General features: G+C 43.9%; 1 long non-coding RNA gene across 1 annotated transcript; it reads right to left on the bottom strand.

The window, feature by feature from the left end:
- Positions 1 to 389: 389 nt before the first annotated feature.
- On the bottom strand, positions 390 to 17,605 carry LOC141928973 (uncharacterized). Its single transcript, XR_012624930.1, has 2 exons — positions 6,070 to 17,605; positions 390 to 4,969 (listed from the first exon to the last, which is right to left on the bottom strand). It is a non-coding gene; the product is annotated as an uncharacterized LOC141928973 (long non-coding RNA).
- Positions 17,606 to 19,498: the final 1,893 nt, after the last annotated feature.

Below are 19,498 nucleotides of genomic sequence, written 5' to 3'. Positions count from 1 at the left end.
CTCTCCCCAGCCAAAGCCCTGCAGTCGTGCCTGCAGCGCTCGGTGTGTGACAGAGCCCTGGTCTGATGGCCTGGCACTAATTCTGTACAAACAGAAATCATGAGGAAAAACAGGGTTATGCCCTACTTTGCTTTGGAGTTGATTTCCATTTACAAAACTTACTTGATTTCCACTTGCAACCATGACACAGCACAAGATTTCAATGCCAGTGCCTCTGCCTTGCCATCCTTTCCCAGAGGGATCCTGTTGCCTGTTGGAGAGGCTCTGCAGCACCTCTCCATATTTCAAATAGACAAACCATTCTGAAAACACCACCAATCTCCTAACCCTCTCTAGTTTTTAAGAGCAAGACTTACTCAATACTAAGAAAAGAAACACCACTTCTGAAATTTCTGATTACACATTTAACTTTTTATTGTCAGGATGGGATAAAAACCAGGTGAGATGCAATAACTTATTCTGGTATAGCACCGTTTCATTTCTTTTAAAAGACTTAACCATAAATAACTGAATACCCCCACCTGTTCCAGGAACACCAGTCCTGCTCTACCTTCCTCTGCCTCAAGCAAAGATGACATGATTAGGTCACTCCTAAAGTCAGGAGACCAGCTATTTCTCATTAAGTAGAGGGTTCTACCAAGTCAGAAGAGCTACAGAATTCAGTGAAAGTCACAGCCTCATTTTGTAAACGGACCTGTTTATGTTGTGGCTGTTCTAGATGCGCACTATAAAACACAGCCCTGATGTGCACAAACAGCCCTGGAGTGACAGCCTGCAAAGACGGTGGCGCTGGGTGGTCTTCCATGGTTCGGCACTCGGGGCAGAGCTCGCCCTCCTGGAACGGGGGTCTTCTCCTCCCTACCTGAGTGACATGCAAAAGGCACCCACACATTTCACTTTGGGTTCTTCCATTGTGCTAAAATGGTTGTGCAATAAAACATTACCTCTCTTCCCCACTTAATTCTCCCCCTGAGGACCCGCTCTGCTTTTAACGTCCTCTCCCTGGTCTCGCCTCCCTCACTGGGCTGTTGTGTCGATTAATTAGTTAATGCTTGCAAGGTGCTTTGAAGATGAAGAGTGCTAAGTACTCAGCATTAAGCATGATTATTATAAAAATACTGCAGGCTCTGGCAACGCACTTCGTATTACATTGAAGTCGCTTTACCCTTTTGTCTCAGAACTCCCATCACCCACAGCATGTTTCAGATACCCAGAAACACATGGCACGTCTTGTTTTACAATTATAAAGCAACTTCCAGTCAATCCCGCGCTGCGTGGCAGAGCAGAAAGGCCAGCCATCGTTCATGTTGCGCAAAAGCCACCACTGTGACAGACCAAGCAGCAAACTCTGCCTCCTGCCAGAGCAAACAATTTCCACAATGTTCCCAAATGCAGTGATGGTTAGGTGAGGGGACCCCCTGCGGCAAACAGCCAGGCTGCAGTGGGATTGTGGCACATGATAAAGAGACCAAAAATAGGTAGGAGAAATAAGTTACAGGAAAATTCAAGAACAGAAGGTGCAGCAGCAGGAGCCAGAAGTGAGGGGAAGCAGCCTGACTGGGCTCCAGCCGATGAGCTCCAGCAGAGCTGGCTGCAGCCCCACAGAGACGCGTTACCCTCCTTAGCCACCTCCTGGTCCCTCCTGGAAAATGCCACTCGTGGGTCTGCAGCTGGGTCAGCTCAGTTCCCAGTTCAGCAGGCAACTGCCACCAAAGACAGGTTTGCACTACGACACTGGCCCGGGAACTGAAGTCCCTGAGATGTGGACACACGTCCCTGCTGCCCCGAGAAGCCCGAGGGATGGCCCGAGGTGGCACCGTGCAGCTGCAGCTGCACAGAGTTGGAGCCCGAGGCCCTGGGCAGCGGTGCCGAGCGCGAGGGGACACGTGCTGGACACTGCCACTGAGCACTGGGCTGCAGTAGCAACGAGCACTCTTCCTGGAGGCATGGGTGAGGCTGAAGAATGCCAGTGGGCCTCTTGCCTTCCAGATCCATGCCTTTGCATTTTTGATATATAAAATAGCAAAACACACAATTTGGGATTTTCTCAGTCATCAGGGAAACACATTAAAACATTTTTCTTCTCCCTGCCAGTGCAAGGCTGTTGCCTGTTAGTGTTTTATATAGTCAATCCCTCTTTCCTATGTATTTTCTTTAAACTTACTCTCCTAAAAATATTAGTTGCCATTCTTTATGTACAGCATATACTCCAGAAGGAAACAAGCTGCTAATCAAGCTAGTAAATAGGTACATCTGTTGCCCCATCTATACTGAAATGAGCTAGGAAGCTTTTTTTCAGAACCATGATACTACCAAGATCTCTGAAGCACTGAGCTCTTTTCCCCAGCTTGAGCATCAGCCACCTTGCAACAGAGGCTCGCATTGGAAGCCTGCTGAATTAGTGATAGGACAAGCAAGGGGAAATTTATTAACAAACGAATTCCTGCTATTACAAACCACTTCCACTGTACTACCAGGGCTTTTAAAGGCTCATGGCAGGATAAGTCATCTCCTCTCATTCCCAAGAGAGCAATTGAAGGCTTGATTTCCATGATTGCTGAGCTCTTACTGCAGCTCCCATTAGCTGTGGCAGAAGCTGTGAGTGTTTAGCTCTTTGAAACACAACAGTTTGATGTGCAGAGGGGGGCTAAGCACCCCTGCTCGGCTGAAGGCTCAAGATGCATCGAGTAAGTTTCCACTCCTGATGTGAGGGACAAGTGTGAATACATGCTCGAGGAAGCCTGTTACACACCGTGTCCACGGGCTTTGAGCTTGGGGCTGCCCTGAGCAGTGATGGGAATAGGCTGCACCTGCCAAGAAAGGTTTGTCTCCAGCTCTTGCCCTGGTACCTGCAAATAAAGGCAGCCAGGAGTGGGGAGAATACGCCAGGCCTGGGGAACTCTGGGACATGTCTGATCACAGCCTTAGCCTGCACCGATCCAGAACACGACTGGAGCAACAAGCTGATGTGCTCATGAAGGGCTGGACCTCCTGAAGCTCTATAGCTGCAGCAATTTCAGCCCTAAATTTAATTGGCAAGAGGAAGATTTGATAGACATCTGCCCTCAGTTAGAAAGTGCTTTAGAGAGACAGCAGATTCTTCAAAGTAATTCTCCCGCATCACCTACAGTTCCTCCTTCTTATCTAAATGCGATATTAGCAACCAGCTATTGATGCTCCCCAGGGATTTAATTATTCACAAGAAATCACCGTTTGCTGCAGCCGGCAGACAGTGCTGGGTAAGGTCTTCTGGGAGCAGACTCCAGGCTGCTGTATGGCTTGACATTAGAAGGAAATCGCATGAAAATCAGTCTCCTTGTACATGATCAGACAAACGCAGCCGTCAAGCACAAAGCTGAAAGCTCTTCAGTGAAGATGGGATAGTGTTGTGGTTTTTTTTTTTTTAGTGCTGATATGAACTATTAAGTCAAAACCAAATCATGAAGCACTTAATTCAATCTCTAGTGTCTGGCAGACTCATACAGGCTTCTGTGGGAGGTCTGTTTGAACAAGGTTATTTTCAGCTATCCACCTGGAAAAAAAAAAAAAAGATAAATAAAGAGGATTTTGTTTCAGTATAATCTAGTCCTACCACGTGATGCTGACTGAACTGTGATAAAATTTCCAGAGCTCAGCAGGTGTTTGGGGAGTGACTGCAGCCACCCATTCAACACAGCAATGCACAACCACAAGAGAAAGATCTGAAACAGAGGTCAAAGGAAAAAGAGCGTAGGAAGTTATGTGTGAAGATGAATGATAAAACTGGGTAAAACTTGTGCCGAACATGATTTACAGTAGAGAAATGAAATTGTCTTTCTGAGTGAGGGCAAGTCAACTGGTCCCTGTTACAGGGTACTTCTCCATCACGCTGACAATCACAGGTCTATGCATATTCACATATACTGAGACAACTGGTTGAAGACCCCAGGAATCCCAGGCCGGAACACAGCTCACAGCACACTTTGTCCACTTACTTCTTCCACATCATTGCTACTACATTCAGCAAAAGAAAGAGATTTTATTCCTTTTCTTCCAGAGCTCCTATTGTCACAGAGAAGCTGAAAATCAACAACAGAGCAATGACATAAATTCAAGTGGAGCCAATTCATTACTGCCCAAACACCGATGACACAGGAGAAAGTTTCAGCTTGCTGTTGATACTCAAAAGCCAAAGTCCTCACAACCCAGACCTTTCGGCTGTCAGATGTTTCAGAACAACATACTAAGTATAGTCATGGTGCTAAATATACCCCACGTACTGTCTGTATAGGGTAAAACACTATGCATGGATCAGCTAGACAGATTTATTCAGTATTGGTGTCATGTAGGATAAGCAATACATGCTTATCCAAAACTGCTACACTGCTATAAAGGCTGCTATACTGCAGAAATGTAATTTCAGAGTTAACTCTAGAGAAATAGGAATTCAAGTGTCGAGGTTGCTGAGGTCTAACAAGTACAGACTAAATGACATTAAGGAGATAACATGGGCTCAAGTTACCAGACAGGAAAGAGGATGGATAAAGAGACCCTGCATGTACGCTGGCTTCTCCCCTGGAAAATAAAAGCAAGCATCATTTTGCACAACTCCCTCCTGACTTCTAGAGAACGCTTCCCAATACATAAGCAGAAAGGCTCGTGCAGCCGCTGGCAGGAGGCACACCCGCACATTCCTAACCGGGGGGAGCTAGCCTGCCTCCCTCCCTCCGTGGGGGGATCATCCGACCAAATGAAAGACTAAACATTTCCCAGCAAGACTCTCACATACCAGGAACTGCGTGGTCAAAGGAGCAGCACATTAACCTTGAAGTTTTTTCCCACAGAAGCTGGGGATTGTGGGTTTATGAAAGTTAGGTCCTTTTACTTTCTGTGCAAGTCGTTTTTAATTCTTGTGAACTCTACCCACTTCATTACTGGAGCAACCTGTTCCAGGGGAAGCACAAACTCAGCAGCGCACCAAGTTTTGCTCCTATAAAGGGAAAGGACAAAACCAAATCAAAGAAACTCATTTACTACAGAAAGTTGCACTTTGTCTGTGTATAGATATTAAATACTTTGGAAGATGTCTAAGTAAATTGGTGTGGAAAACTGACAGTTGAAAAATAACATAATTCTATTATTTTTGTCTAAATCCTCAAAATCTTGTGCAGTGTTCTATTTTCTAATGTAAAGAAAAAGAAATTGAAAAAACCCCACCACAAACAAACCAAAAGAGCTGATGGCTGAGGTTTCTCCAAAGGAATCTGCAGCAAAATGGTCTGACCAGCCTGTACAAATGCTGCAATAATTGCTGCCATGACTTGCACATACAAGGACTTTCAACCTGATTGCTACTGTAACGATGAATCATTGCGTAACTGAAGCCTTGCAACCAAAGTACCGTTTGCAAAGGGATCACCCTCTACGGGTTTTTCAGTTCCCTGGTAATTTTTTCACTGCTGCAACTCTAGTCCCTAGAGAATGACCATGAACACCCCTAAGGTAATGACTTAGCTAAACATGACTGTATTTATAGTGCTATTATTTCCCCTTTAGTACATTTTGGAGTACAGAGAGAGCAATCAGACCCCTTGAGGATTATATCCTAACGTATCTACTATAAATATTTATCTGGCTTAATTTTAGCTTTACCTAGGTCTTTCAGGGACACACAGTGGGTCTTAGCTTGGGAAACCAGAGAAGCAGCACAACATGACCTTCTCATGTTCAAGCCAGTTTCCCCTTACTATTGCTGGGTTAAATTACCTGTGCGTAACCTATCTGGTATGGCCTTGCAGCGTCACCACTTTTCACAGAATGAATGCCAGGACTCGCAGTCCTTGGTGGATGCTGAAGTTGATGACAGGGAACGTAGCAGATTTCATCTTTCTTTCATGCCACATAAGACCCTTTGCTTTGGCAATGAAAAGCCTGGCGCTGCCCAAATTAGTATCACTCCAGAGAGGTAACTCCTTTCTGCCTACTACAGTACATTCTCGTGAGACAAAGATGTTCATTCAGCAAATAAAAATAAAATCCTGGTCAGAGTAACATCTTGGAAGTAAATTGCAAGTCAGAATAACAACATACCTTCTGGAGCATGACTTTGGACGTCTACAATGATGTCTGCCAATGCGCCTCACACCTAGTCCTGTAAAGTCCAGTCTTGCAAGCAGCTCTCTCCTCAGGCACGGTTTCTCACGAGGCGCCAAATCCCGCTTAGGAGCCTCCACGCCGGCTCGCCTGGCACATCTGGGCAGCAGGAAGGTTTGTGGGAAGGCAGCCCAGGTTCCTAGCACCATCCTTCCTCAAGCAGCCCCAGGGGCATCAGCTATTTTAACCCACCACAGCACATCGATTATTGGCACAGCGTGCTGCTGCGCTCCACGCGTCACGCTTTGTCCCCAGGCGTTTGATTTCGGGCAGCCTTTGGGACTGGCTGAGCCACCCTAATGTAAAGGCTGTGGGAGAAGCCAGCGGAACCAGAGGAGAACCACTGATGCACCTACTGCCCTCACTCCACACACGCTGCTGCCTTGGGAGAGGGAGACTTGGCACTGCGGGGTGGGACAAGACTGTACCTGAGGAAGCAGGGCATCAGCTCCAGCCCTGATGAACCACCACCGTGGTGCTCACCTAAGCCTACCTGCCTCATTCACCACTCTCAAGGACAGACTGGTATCACAGCTGCCTTTGAGAGGGGTTTTCCCAACTGTAGTATGACCAACACAGTACCACCGCCCTGAGGATGCTGAGGTAGCCCAGCATGGTCTCCTCAGCTATTAACAACAAATTGACCATAACAATTAACTTGAATGCTTGCCATGTGACACATATCTAAGCATCGCTTCACTGGCAGGAAGAAAGATTAAGAAGGATTGTGATAAGCTGTGAAAGTAAGCAATATTTAAACAGCCTCAGATCTACATCCCTGGGCAGCACTGCAGAACTACCACAAGGCTGGAGGGAAAAACAACAAACCCAAATGAAAAGAATCACTCAGATTTGGCCATTACAGGCAACACGTCTCAGCAGAAAATGTAAATATGCGAAGGGACCTTAGCCAAAAATACAGTGCCTCCTCTCCTCCCCCCCAGTTTCAGGGTGGAGACAGATTCCTCAGACACACACTTGCAAGACCAGTAAGGTGCTCTACTGCTTTACAGTGTTACCAGATGCTGAGGGATGATGCAGTTCACAAATGAAGGAGTTTTAGTTCAGGAACAAATCTTCCTCTTTTTAAAGGATTTTTTTTTTTAAATAAACTCTGATTATTTTGGTACTCTCACTTACACTGTGGCCTCACAGGTAGGTCTATTAGCAAAGTGGCATGAGGGAAAGTCCAGGGTGTTGGAACATGAATAGTTTTGTCAAGTGACTGGTTTGTTTTGTCGCTAAAGAAAACATGGCACTGAGCTGCACCTTGAGTCACATTTTGGTACGTGAAATATTCTCACAGGCTGCAGTTCCCCCTTGCTCTCCCTACACAGGCCAATGTATTAAGAGCAGGCTGAATCCCACCCCACTAAGAGCCAAGAGGCATGTGATGGGTGGTGGTTACAAGCACTGACATAACATTAGGAGACATTTAGCTCTTGGCTTGTGACTTTTAAATCCTTCCTTCTCCAAAAAATTTGTTGAATTCTCGGTGCACAGGATGGCATGAGCAGCACAAACTGCCACAGAAAATCGCACTGTGAGGTCCACCTAACCTAGGGATGATCAGTCCCGAAGAAGATTAAAATCTTGCCTGGTTCTGCAGCAAGGTGGAGTTCAGCCCACTCGGGCAGCAGAGCAGCTTACATCTCCTTCTCACCTCACATCAGGTTGTCCCTTGGGCTGTCAGTGACAGAGCTTTTTATGGAGCTTCACTGAGGAACAGACCTAGGTCTTAAAATTAACGATATTAAAAGCAAGAAAGATAAAATCAGTTTTGTGTTTGCTTTAAATGCAGACCTGCTTGGCGCAGAGTCCCACGCACAGTTGCGTCACGAGGGGAGGTTCACTCAGTTCCAGAAGCTGGGATGAGAAGCCAAGGGTGGAATGGGAAACATTGCTACCAAAGTGCCTGCACCATGAAACTACACCCACACCAGCCCACTGCAAGAACAGCTCTGTCCTTCACCCCACAACTTCCCACTGAACCACCACGACAGCAGTACTGACCAGGCTGAGGAGCAGGCTGCTTCGCAGGTCCCCTGCTGAACAAGCACCCTGAGAGCCCTCCCAAGCTGGGCAGTGAAGCTAAGCCTTCAGACCTCAGCACATCCCAGACCCCTTCTAGGGAAGCCTCCTCTCCTCTCTTCTTCCACGTGAAATAAGTGGCCATGGAAAAGAACACCATCACGGGGAGTGATCCTGTTGATGGTGCCTCCTAAGCTGCGCACGCCAACAGCATCCTGGATCGTGGCCAGGATCACGGCTTCAAGTTCTCTGTTCGCCACAACCTTTCTTCACAGATCTAAGGGGACCTACACCTCCTTAATGACTGTTTCAAAAAGGATGCAAGAGTGGATCTATCTACTGCAGAAACCAACATTTCCACCAGACACCAACTAGGAGGCATCTCAGCACCAATGAAACCATGCTGGGCTGGCAGAGCAGGGGTTAACTGGCTGCTTTGGCCACTCACCATCCCATGAAACGCTGGGTTAAATTACTGCAGAGGCTGCCCAGAGAAGCTGTAGTGCTTGAGGGACAAGGTGGTGCACAACAGGCAAGGATAGGTGTGGGGACGGCGAGACGCCTGTGGAGAACAGCCTGCCTTCCAGCCCCTGGCTTGTGAGGAAACCACACCTGCAATGCAAACTGACCGTGCACAGGCACATCATCAGCCTAGACAGATTTGCCTGATCTTTCACTTCTGAAAGGGAAACTGGGATTTCCACCACTGATGTTCATGCAGTAAAAGCACTGCCCAGCAGTCTACTACTAGAGGAGGGATAAGCCAACTATTTCAAATGCAATTCAACAAAGATTTCTCTGGAAAAAAATCCAAAGGCTTGGGGGTCTCCCTGCCACTGCCAACGTACTCATCCCTGTTACTGCCTACATTTACCAAGATCAACACCCAAGTCACCCACCAACATCAGAAGGTGTTTTGATGTTCAATATCCCCAGCAAGTTGACTTCAGCACTGGGGAAGGGAAAAGGCTGCTCCCATGGGGAGACCATGTCAAATCAGGCAGGTGACAGGGACAACCACAGGTGGAAGATAACAAAAGATCTTTCTTCAGTGCAGTTTTACACAGTGCCCTCGGTATGTGATATAGAATCCATTTATAGGTATCATAGAAGGTTTATACTTGTACAATTAACCTAAGCATTAAGTGAATAACTTACCTGGCCCAGAAAACAAAAAAACCCACAACCCCTCTCAAGCCCTGACCCAAGTATAAATGTGTCACATCAGACAGCAAATGAACTTTCTGGAGAAAAACATGACACAGACAATCTCTTCACCCAAACAAAAAGACATGCCACACTTTTGAACTTAAATTTCCTGTTATCTCCAGCTGCGGTGGCAGGGGCAAGAATGAATTACTGGAGTGCATGAGAACTTACTAAACCGGGTTGTTTGCTGGCAGAGCTGTGTGCAACCCTACGCTGCAACATGGCCAGATGCCTGCTGCCCGAACAACCAGTGGACCCGCTGGCTTCTGCAGGAGGTTACCTACCCCTCCCACGGCTCCGTCAGCCCCAGAGGCTGTGCAAGCCCAGCTTCGGGCACAGGCAGCCACGCTGCCTCCCGTCACCACCCAGTGCACGTTCAGTGATCCCTTCTACAAGCACAACTGTTGCAGTGTCCAACTGGTGGGCAAGTGGTCAAACACATTATGTGATAAGAAACTGCAACGGTTGCTGAATAATTTATGTGATAAACCATTTCTGGAGCATTTGATCAGCTCTACTGGCTATCATTATTTTTGCTGAATCGACAGCTCCCATCAGAGCATATGCTCTAGCAAAAACAAGCAACACTGTGACAGGTTAGGAAAGACATTTACTAAATTAAATACACACCCCACTTGCTCCGCTAAGCCATAATGCAGTACATACATGGAAATCCAAGCAGCTAAATGCGTACTCTTCCTGAAGTGGCTGTCTGAGCATACACAATCTGTCCCTTCGAGGTTTTTCCATTAACATACCCACGTGTAGAGCTATAAATCAAAATGAAACAGAGCCGGCCAGCAGAACAGCAAGAGAAAGAAAATACATTGCAGGCCATTTTGCAAAAGGCGATGATTAACTATTATCGGTTAAAAGCAGTCATGGACAGAGCGATTCTGCACCTCAGCAGCCTGCAACTGAGGGCTGGGGAAATGGAAGAAGGTTGGAGAGAAACAAGGTGTTTAGCTGCTCTTGAAATCAGAAATAAACATGACAACATTTTTTTTTTAAGAGATTAAAACCATTGCTAAATGCAGACTTCGATTCAGAATTTACTGCAAGCAGAAAGAAGACAACAGTATTGACTTCTGTAGAGATATCAGGACCCAAAGCAGAGGAGGGCAATGCAGCAGTGAAGCACAGAAAGTGCCCTGTCAAGAGGATGGTCTGCACAGCTGCCCTGGTACCTCCCCAAGGCTGCTCAGAGAGCTGGTGTGGCACACCAGGCTGCCCACGTCCAACATGGGAATGGGATTTATGTGAGCTATCCCTCCACTTCAGAATGTAGCACCAGGGATTTGCTGGGGGGGAAATTATCAGGTTTTTACTACAAACTTTCCCTGGGGACATCCCTCCTACAAAATCTGAAATCCCTCCTTGCCGCCACCTTTCTCCAAATAGCAGCTGTGAACCACTCTTGTTGTACAGAGTCCACAGATTTTCAGAAAAATAAAGAAAAACCACCACAAGGCGTTGCTGTTGAACAGATGACAATTTGATCAGCACTGGGATCATGAGACTTCTTTTGCTAGTGGAAAATCACGCATGGTACGCAAGCCCCCATACTTACACCAAACTCCATGGAAACACACTTGCGGGATCACCTTGGTAGATCTGGCAGCAAAATATCACTGCTTAGTTTGTTTTCGCAAAGGTGCGTGGCTTTGGACAAGAGGAATCCCAGCATATGCTGGGATCTTCAGGTCAAAATACAAATTCTCCTCATATTTGGTATTAATAATACACAAACTGCCAACTACCAGCTGCATGCAGAAGGCAATTTTATTTTCTACCCTTGATCATGCTGAGATGCCAGCAGGGCTCACAAGAACGCCCTGGACTAGGACATTATTTTGGTGCGGTGAATCAGTTCACCGGGCAGCGGAGAGCGCGCCAGCACGCATGACAAGGCAGGAAAGCTGCCAGCTGCCCTTCAGCTGCCGGAGCAGTTCCTATCTGCACAACCACACTGCCATAACACCCACTCGCTATCTGGCAACAGCAGATTTTACACTGCTCAACTCTGCTGTTAAATACAGGAACCATTTTAGAGCACAACAACAAAGTCACACATAACAGGTTTAACCAAAGCTGCATATTTTCCTGCTATGGAAACCGGTCACAAGAACCAAAAAGCTGCCCAAAACCAAGAATTTCGTCTGCTGCTCTCTCCTAATCTGCCCTGTTCCCTTCTGAAACCTTAAAACTGATGAACGGTGACGTGGACTAGTTACAGCCAGCCCAAAGCAGCAATCTAAGCTTTTCACATCAAAGCTCTGCCAATGCATTATCAAGGGTCACACCAAAGCACAAAGATATTTCACCTGCCACCTCCAAATGACCTCACGCAATGTGCAGCCTTGCTTCATCTTCACAAAATGGACTCCCCCCACACGACTGACAACAAACCTTTGATTTGTAAGGCCTTAAGACACGTTTTTTTTCCAGAAACAGGAATAATCCAGAAGTTCAAGCAAATGGGAGCTGGCAAGAGCTTGGTGGTCCACAATTGAATGAGAGAGACCCCACCACATTTAGGAAAAAAGCCCACGAAGCACCTATGAAAACTACAGCTTGTGCTTGTCTACTAAGAGTAGAAAATGTACCAAGTGAAGTTGTAGCAAAAGGTGAGCTGAGACTCAGAAAACCTTTGGAAAACTGGAGACAGCTAAGCAGCACAATCATCACTTGGAATGTACAGCTTAAAATCTGTCAGGAAGGCTTACATCAAGTTTATCCTGTCTCAGAGCATGGAGGTCCATGTCCAAACCTATTTTTCTATGAACCTAAACTGACTGGTGTTTCATGACAAGCAACCCAAGAACCAAAGCACTCAGTATTCTGTACGTCAGAATTTTGGCTTTAGATATTTGCTACTCTATACATCTCAGCAAACATTTTCTTGCTTTCTAAATGTAAAAGTAAACGCTTTATAGGATTTATAAGCTATGCTCCCATCCATCCAACAGAACCAACCACCTTGTTCTCCCCTGACACATCACACCATGGCCCTAAACTCACAACCCGAGCCTCAGAGAGGCTTCACACGCAGGCTAAACCCCAGTGCTATCAACAGCCGCACACTCACAGGATTCTTCCCATAAACTGACCATCCTGGAGCAGAATAAAATTGCACCTTGTCTGAAAAACAGTGAAAATACCGTAACGTATGCAACAGCCAAACATTTCATACGTAGAAAAGTGCAGCCCTGTCTCGCGAGAGCAGAAACAGTGTTCTAAATGGGCTTTTTAATGCAAGTTTTCAGTTTATTTTACAGTCATCTTTGTTACCAGTTTTAAAATACATATATTTATATGGTTTAGAAAGAACCATCTGGAATCACGTCCTGAAAAACACATCCTTCTGGCAGACAACTTGTGTACTTCTGAGTAATTAGTGGGTGTTTATAGAAAGACAGGGCATGATTGGTTTTTTTTTATTTGTGAGCCCACTCTTCATTAATTACCACATCTCCCAAAGAGCAAGAAGTAACGTTCTGCCTCCCTCACACTCAGCTGCAACAAACCCTTGTGTAGAAGGCCAAGATACACTACAAATGACTGTGACTTGTGCCTTCGTTCCCCCCTACACCTTCTGCACATTTTGCGTGGTCCCGCACAGCTCTGCCCCAGGGGAGGTGGCTTCCCAGGACAGGCAGAGTGCCTGCAAGCCCTGCAGATTCAGGCAGCCAAAGCTTCATCCAACAGAGCTCCTCTGCTAGATTGAACATCTGCCAAGAGTTCTGCCATTTCTCTGCTTGCAAAACAACAGAATTTTTTTTTCCATCTATTCCATCTATTTCAGACTTCCTTTAATTTTAAAGCTTTTCAGGTTTTTGAAACACCTATACAACCTGATTTAAGAAACATCTAAAAGCCGGACCCCCTCAAGATCAAAGGCCTTCAAAAAGCCAATTTACTTAAAATCTCTAATAACTTTTGAAAGCTGTACTGTCTTTTGAAATCACAGTCTGCGGAAAAAAAAAGCGTGTTTGCTCAGAGTTCGGCCCTGCAGCATGCAATGCATGTCTTAAACTGCTCCCAGAGATCCTCAACTCAAATATTACACCTTGTTTGATTAACTGTGTCAAAAAAACTTGAGCTCTCATTTCTAGCTCCCCCGCAATAGTAGCTGATCTGCCAGCACACCTTGGATGATGTGTAACAACAACAACCTGTTTGGCCTAGGAACGTCTGAAGAGATTTAGTAAGATGTAGTGAAAGGAAGGCAAAAAGAAGGGGGATAAAGATAGGCTCAAAAGGAGTTTATGAAACATGCCTCAAAATAATTTCTTCCCTTAAAAAGGCTTCCTTCCCGTTTATCTGAGAATTGTACTTTCTATGCAGCCAAGTGTATTGCAGATGCAAATTACTGTGATATCCAGTACTACAGACAAGACTACGAACTGTGTCAAGCGTCCAAGTCCACGCTCTCAACCTTTTCCAATCTGCAGCCTCAATTCTTAAACAGCAGTATTAGCTCGTCCGCATCCGACATAAGCCTATTCACAACCGGCCAGCTTTTCTTAGTTACATCGTGTGAATCCCTTGCAAATAAATTCAGAGACAGAAATCACATTTAAAAACGCTGCTCCACAGAGCTACGTGACTTATGCAGAGGTGTAAGTATTTCTAATAAACATACTGCAACCACAACACATTACACATTTATATAACTCACATGATGTAAATCCAGAATTGCCTTTAACGAATGTCATTGTCAGATGTATTAAGGACATGTAAATGACTTGAAAAAGCTCAGATTATCCTGCTTACTCAAAAACTTTGCTGGCTAACTAAACGGAAAGTTGTCCTAAAATTTAAAAATACAGGAGAGGTAGTAAATAACTATGGAAAATGGCAGCCCTAAAGTCCAGTAAAGTGCCAAATTAGAAAATTACTCAAGTCTTCAAACTGGCAGTGCAGCATTCACAGAGTTAGTTTTCCCCAGGATCTAGTAATGTCATGCTATGGAAGGACTAAATCTTAAGACAGACAACCACATACACGGTGCTGCCTGCTACATGCCAGCAGCGACTCCAGATTTAGTGTCTGAGAAAGTCTGAGAGCCAGAATAATCCTATTTAGTTCCGAGAGATCAAACAGGATTTGTAAAAGGGTAACATATCCACAGATTAGTGAAATGTTCTCATCAACAGAGCACAGCATCTCTTTCTTAGCAAAGAAAAGCCCATCAATATTCTCTAGTTGATTCTCTAGTAATCTAAGCAAGGTTTTCTTCAGAAGGAAGAAAGTATTTAAAAATACTATCAAAATGCCAGTTGTTTAAGCAAAGTCCATGCTGATATTATCTTCAATTAATTCACAGTGAATCTAAAATGATGCACTGATGCAAGTGTCTTACAACCCAGCACACAGCTATATGCCTAACCATACCTGCAATTACAGCAATTAACAGTTCTGAAGAGTTTCCCAGAGCTGTTGACAAGGTCCTTAACAATAGCTCTGATATGAAACTTCCAAGTCTTCGCTCTGAATTCTTTGTGCTCTGCCACTACTATGCAAATAGCAGTATCACTCAGCTCACAACAGAAAAGCCTCCACCCAAGGCAATTGTGAATGAGCTGCTTCCAAAAGAAAATGTAGTCCACTTAGATCATGGGAAAATACAGCTCAGGGGACTGAGCTGACTGCAGCACCATTACCTGAAGGGCAGGAAGGGACCCTTCTGAAGGAGCTTTCTACTGCATTCTATTCCAAAAGCAGAAAACCAGCCACCTGCAGTGGAGATCGTGGGAAAGCATTATCTAAATGGTTACAGCAGACACAAACCTAATTATCAACCAGACAAGCACCATAAATAACCTAAATAGATGCACAGATGTTACTTCTGTGATAAGAACAGGGGCAGTTAGTTGCAAAAAACTCTGAATCTCATTCAGCCAATATAGGACAACTCCTGCTATCCTTGAATATTCATTCCCCTGCCCCATAATTTTTTCATCCCATTGCAATTAAGTATATTTAAACTCAGACATGGATATTTTAATACCCATCAAACTTTTTTATTTACAGCAACATCCTATCCAACATGTCTACAGAGTTAAGGGCAGCCAGATCAAGTCAGCTGGTTGTCAAGATAGAAATCAATATATTCTCTATGTATATCCCACCATCCATGACTAAACATGACTGCAAGAGAAGGAAGTGCTCTTGAGTTTAGCTAAGATATAATCCCACATTGGAATACTTTGACTCAGCAGATAGCAATGCCTTAAGGGTGCTGTGCTCAGCTGGACTTCTCTTTCCTAAACCGAAGGTTAAACGAGCTCACAGAAATGGACTGGGTGCCAGAATTTGCTACCTGTTGTAATGCTGCATTCCTCGCTCTGGGCTCTGATGGACCCTATTCAAAACCTGCCCATATGGCAGCTGTGTTGCTGCTGGCTGGCTCGTTCTGTAAATTCTTGGAAAAGTTTCAGTACAGACCTGAAATTAATACTGACAGTGACCAGGCACATCCTGTAACTGCACACTTCCCTGGGTGCTGAAATGAAGACCAATTTGTCTTGATAACTTTACAGAACGGCTAGTAACAAATTCCTTTATTTTCACTGAAAATACTTGTCCATCTTCCTCTTCCCAAGCATGCTTTAGTTGCACATCCTACTTAAGAAAAAGCAAACTTATTTTCTCAAGGAATCTGATCCCCCCCTTTTACCTGAAACAAATAAATCTTTGTTTTTATAGCAAGGCCTAGTCACACAGTGACAGGTCAAGGCTGAGTTAGTGTTTTCACTGTACAACACATTTCTGGAATCTTTTACAAACCTACCATAAATGCTCATAGGGACTATAACGGGCCTTATACACCCTCATTGGGTGAATAGACAGATTTTTTGCTTGAGACAGATTTCACGCTAGACTGACTGCCTGTAGTTCATGGGGGTTAAGGATCCTGTGTGTTTATTCTGGAAGCTGACCATTTTATCTCTACAACACTTTAGTTTGGGTTGGCTATCCTTCACCATAAGCACAAACATTTCTGAAAGTGTCAACCCTCCTTAAAAACCACAGGCCTGTCAAGTCAACCTGCTGACTTGAAAGTTGTTCCCCTCTACATTGATTTCCATTCGTTGTTACATATAGACCACTGCAATGTACATCTTTGGTATATCAGCCCATTTATACACAGCTGGACTGTTACAAAACTTACATATTTTCCTGAAACTATAATTTGAAAGTTTAGCCTTCATCAATTTAACTTTTTTTAAAATATAGGAGGTTACTACGGGATTAAATGTATTTACTGTAGGTACTGCAAGAGCCTGTATCCTATGTTCTCCCACTAGGTTGATCTAGATGTAGTTAGTCCCAACATAAGAACGTGTCCCAGTCATTTTCAGAAGACTGATTTAAGAATCCAAACATATTTGGGCCAAAAATCTGCAGTTCTATGAAACCATGAACTTTTTACATTAGACTATCTATGTTCAATAAAGCACTGGTATAAGTTCCAAGAAGCAAAGAGGAACACCATCTACATCCCAAGGCAATTCACAGAACTGTTGGGAAGAATAGCGCAAACATTTTTAGTCAGTAACTAACACTCCGCTATTTCTGTCCTTGTTATTTAAGCCTCTTGTTTCATCATCGGACATGATGCTGTAAATGATCACCAACGCTTCTCACAGTGACAGTAGGCATTTTGCATTTTTTTCCAAAGGAAGAATATTCTCATTTCCTTTCCTAATCACCAGGAAAACCTGTACTGAGAGAAACAATACAGAAAATTCAATCCAAAAGACAAATTACCAATCTGACATACATAGTGTAGTGAGGTGGGTATAGAAGAGGAGTAATAACTCAAGTTGTGTTAATGGTTAATATAAATTGAGATATCCTCTAAGAAAAATGTGAAACATCTATCTTTACTTAAAGAAAGATACCTTTCAGAGTCTAACTTAACAGTTTCCCTTAAATCAACACAGATTAATTTGCCTTCAAGAAAGGAGAAACCCCTGAACGTTATCAGGTGTGAATCTGGAAATGCACAAGCTGCCCAGGGTCAATTTTAAATTGCAAAAGTGTGATTTTGGCATTTGAGCTTCTTCCAGTTACTTTTGAGAGGGAAAAACAAGAAAAGGGAAAAAAACCCAAACAAACCATGTTTTAGCCCCAACAGTTTGGCTTGACTCTTCTTTATCTTCTCTGGGACATACTCCTCCCTTCACAACTATAGCATAGTCCAAGTAGCAGTTTATTTTAAGCTGAAAACAAAGACTAGGAGATAGCAAGCTCATGCAGTTTAAATACAGTTATCTTATTCTATACCAATAAACAAACCTCAAAGCTGCAGGCAGTAAACATGATCAGAACCAACACGGGATCAACAGCTATAGCATGATTCTAGAGCTCAAAATTACACCCCCTCCCAACCAAGCACACGAACCCTAAATACTAACCACCTGAACAGAAGGGCTGGTACTGCTGTTACCAAAACCCTAATGTTTATTTCCTTTACATGTTGAAAATGAGAGTGCTCCTTCAGCATTCATGTAGATTTTCCAAAAATGGATTTATCATAAGATCAATGAGTCTTATTGCAAGAACCTGTCCTGTACAGAATGTTTATCACACATCTCTACACTCGATGAAAGAAAAAAAATCAGAAAACTGCCAAATTACCAGGCTAAGATTAGCACCTCACTTCCACAGTTATATTCTGAAGTGAGGTATCTTGCAAAGAACAGGAAAAGCATGAAACAATATGAGATATAATCTAAGTCATATGATATAAAAAAGAAGGTATGTTAGTTAATACTCCACTGTTTTGTAAGATTTTATTTAATTTACAATAAATAAAAAATACAACGTGGATATGATTCCATGACTAACAATAACTGCATGAATGCTACTGCTTCCCAGAAAATTTCAACATAACCCAGAGACATGAAGTTACATTTGTTGGTAAACTGGATCTACCACTTCTCATTTTTTCAAGACTAAGCCTTAATGGAAAAAAAACCTAACACAGAACCATAACAAAAAACAGTTTCTGAAGTTAAGTTTCCACTTTAATAACTGATTTCTTCCAAGTATCAGCGCAGTAAACTAAGATTCATAGGCTTTTAAAGCATAAAAATATCCTTTAAAATCAACTACCAACAACCTTAAGAAACAAAAAAAATCTTACCAAAGGATTTTTTTTTTAAATAAAAAGGTTTTGTATCAGAGAATCATTTCAGCATACTTAATTTTATGTTATTTTCCCAACTACCTAGCTTATATAATTCCTCAGAATGCCCAGGAGTTTTAAAGCAATTAAAGATACAAGCTAGTAATCAATACCAGTTTGCAGCTCTTTCATGTCCAGACAAGTATTAAAAAACCCCAGCTCAAGTCAAAGGGCATCACTAGGCAACAGTAGGTATTAGTCACATTGCTCTGAAAGAAGCATTTCCAAGTCAAGCCACAGGCAAGTTCCTGAGCATTAGAATAGCCTGCTGAAGTTTCACGAGTGTTAAGACATTAAACCTCTCACAGAAAAAATTGAAAGAACATTTATCAAACACAAATCATCTTCTCAATCATTCCCATCTAACAATCTCTATACATTCAACACCACCCGGAGAGCTTGATTAGCAGTCTAAATCTGTTAAACAAAAGCACTCTGCTGGAATGGGCTGACACCGAGGACCTCGTGCCTACTGGCTGAGAAATAAATACCCATGACTTCATAGGAAAGTCACCATCTCATGTTTAACACATTCCTCAGGCTGCAGCTTCGTATCAGAGCTGAGCTAAAACTTGCTGCCATATACAGGATCTGTCCTGCTCCACCTCTGTTTTCCCCTGCACCACCTCAAGGCACAGATGACTTTTCAATGTGCCAGTTCAGGCAGCTATACCACTAGAAAACTATTCACTTCTTTCTGTATGGTCAGGGTAAGTTTTCAAAAGCAAGCCAAGTCAATGTTTACCTCTGCCAAAGAGATCACCCTTCCCTGATGTCCCCCAGGTCATGACCACACCAACTAGTACTGAGCTGGCTCTGATGCTCACATGGCCAGTAAGGCAGTTCTACAGACCTGCCTGGCAGAAAACACAAGAACTCAGCAGAAAAGAAACCTCCTGACAGTTTAGCAAGTTGATTCACTGAGCT

The sequence above is a fragment of the Strix aluco genome, chromosome 12 (assembly GCF_031877795.1).
Source record: "Strix aluco isolate bStrAlu1 chromosome 12, bStrAlu1.hap1, whole genome shotgun sequence".
NCBI lineage: Eukaryota > Metazoa > Chordata > Aves > Strigiformes > Strigidae > Strix > Strix aluco.
Note: the sequence above shows the minus strand (reverse complement) of the source record. Positions and strands in the feature narration are given on the sequence as shown.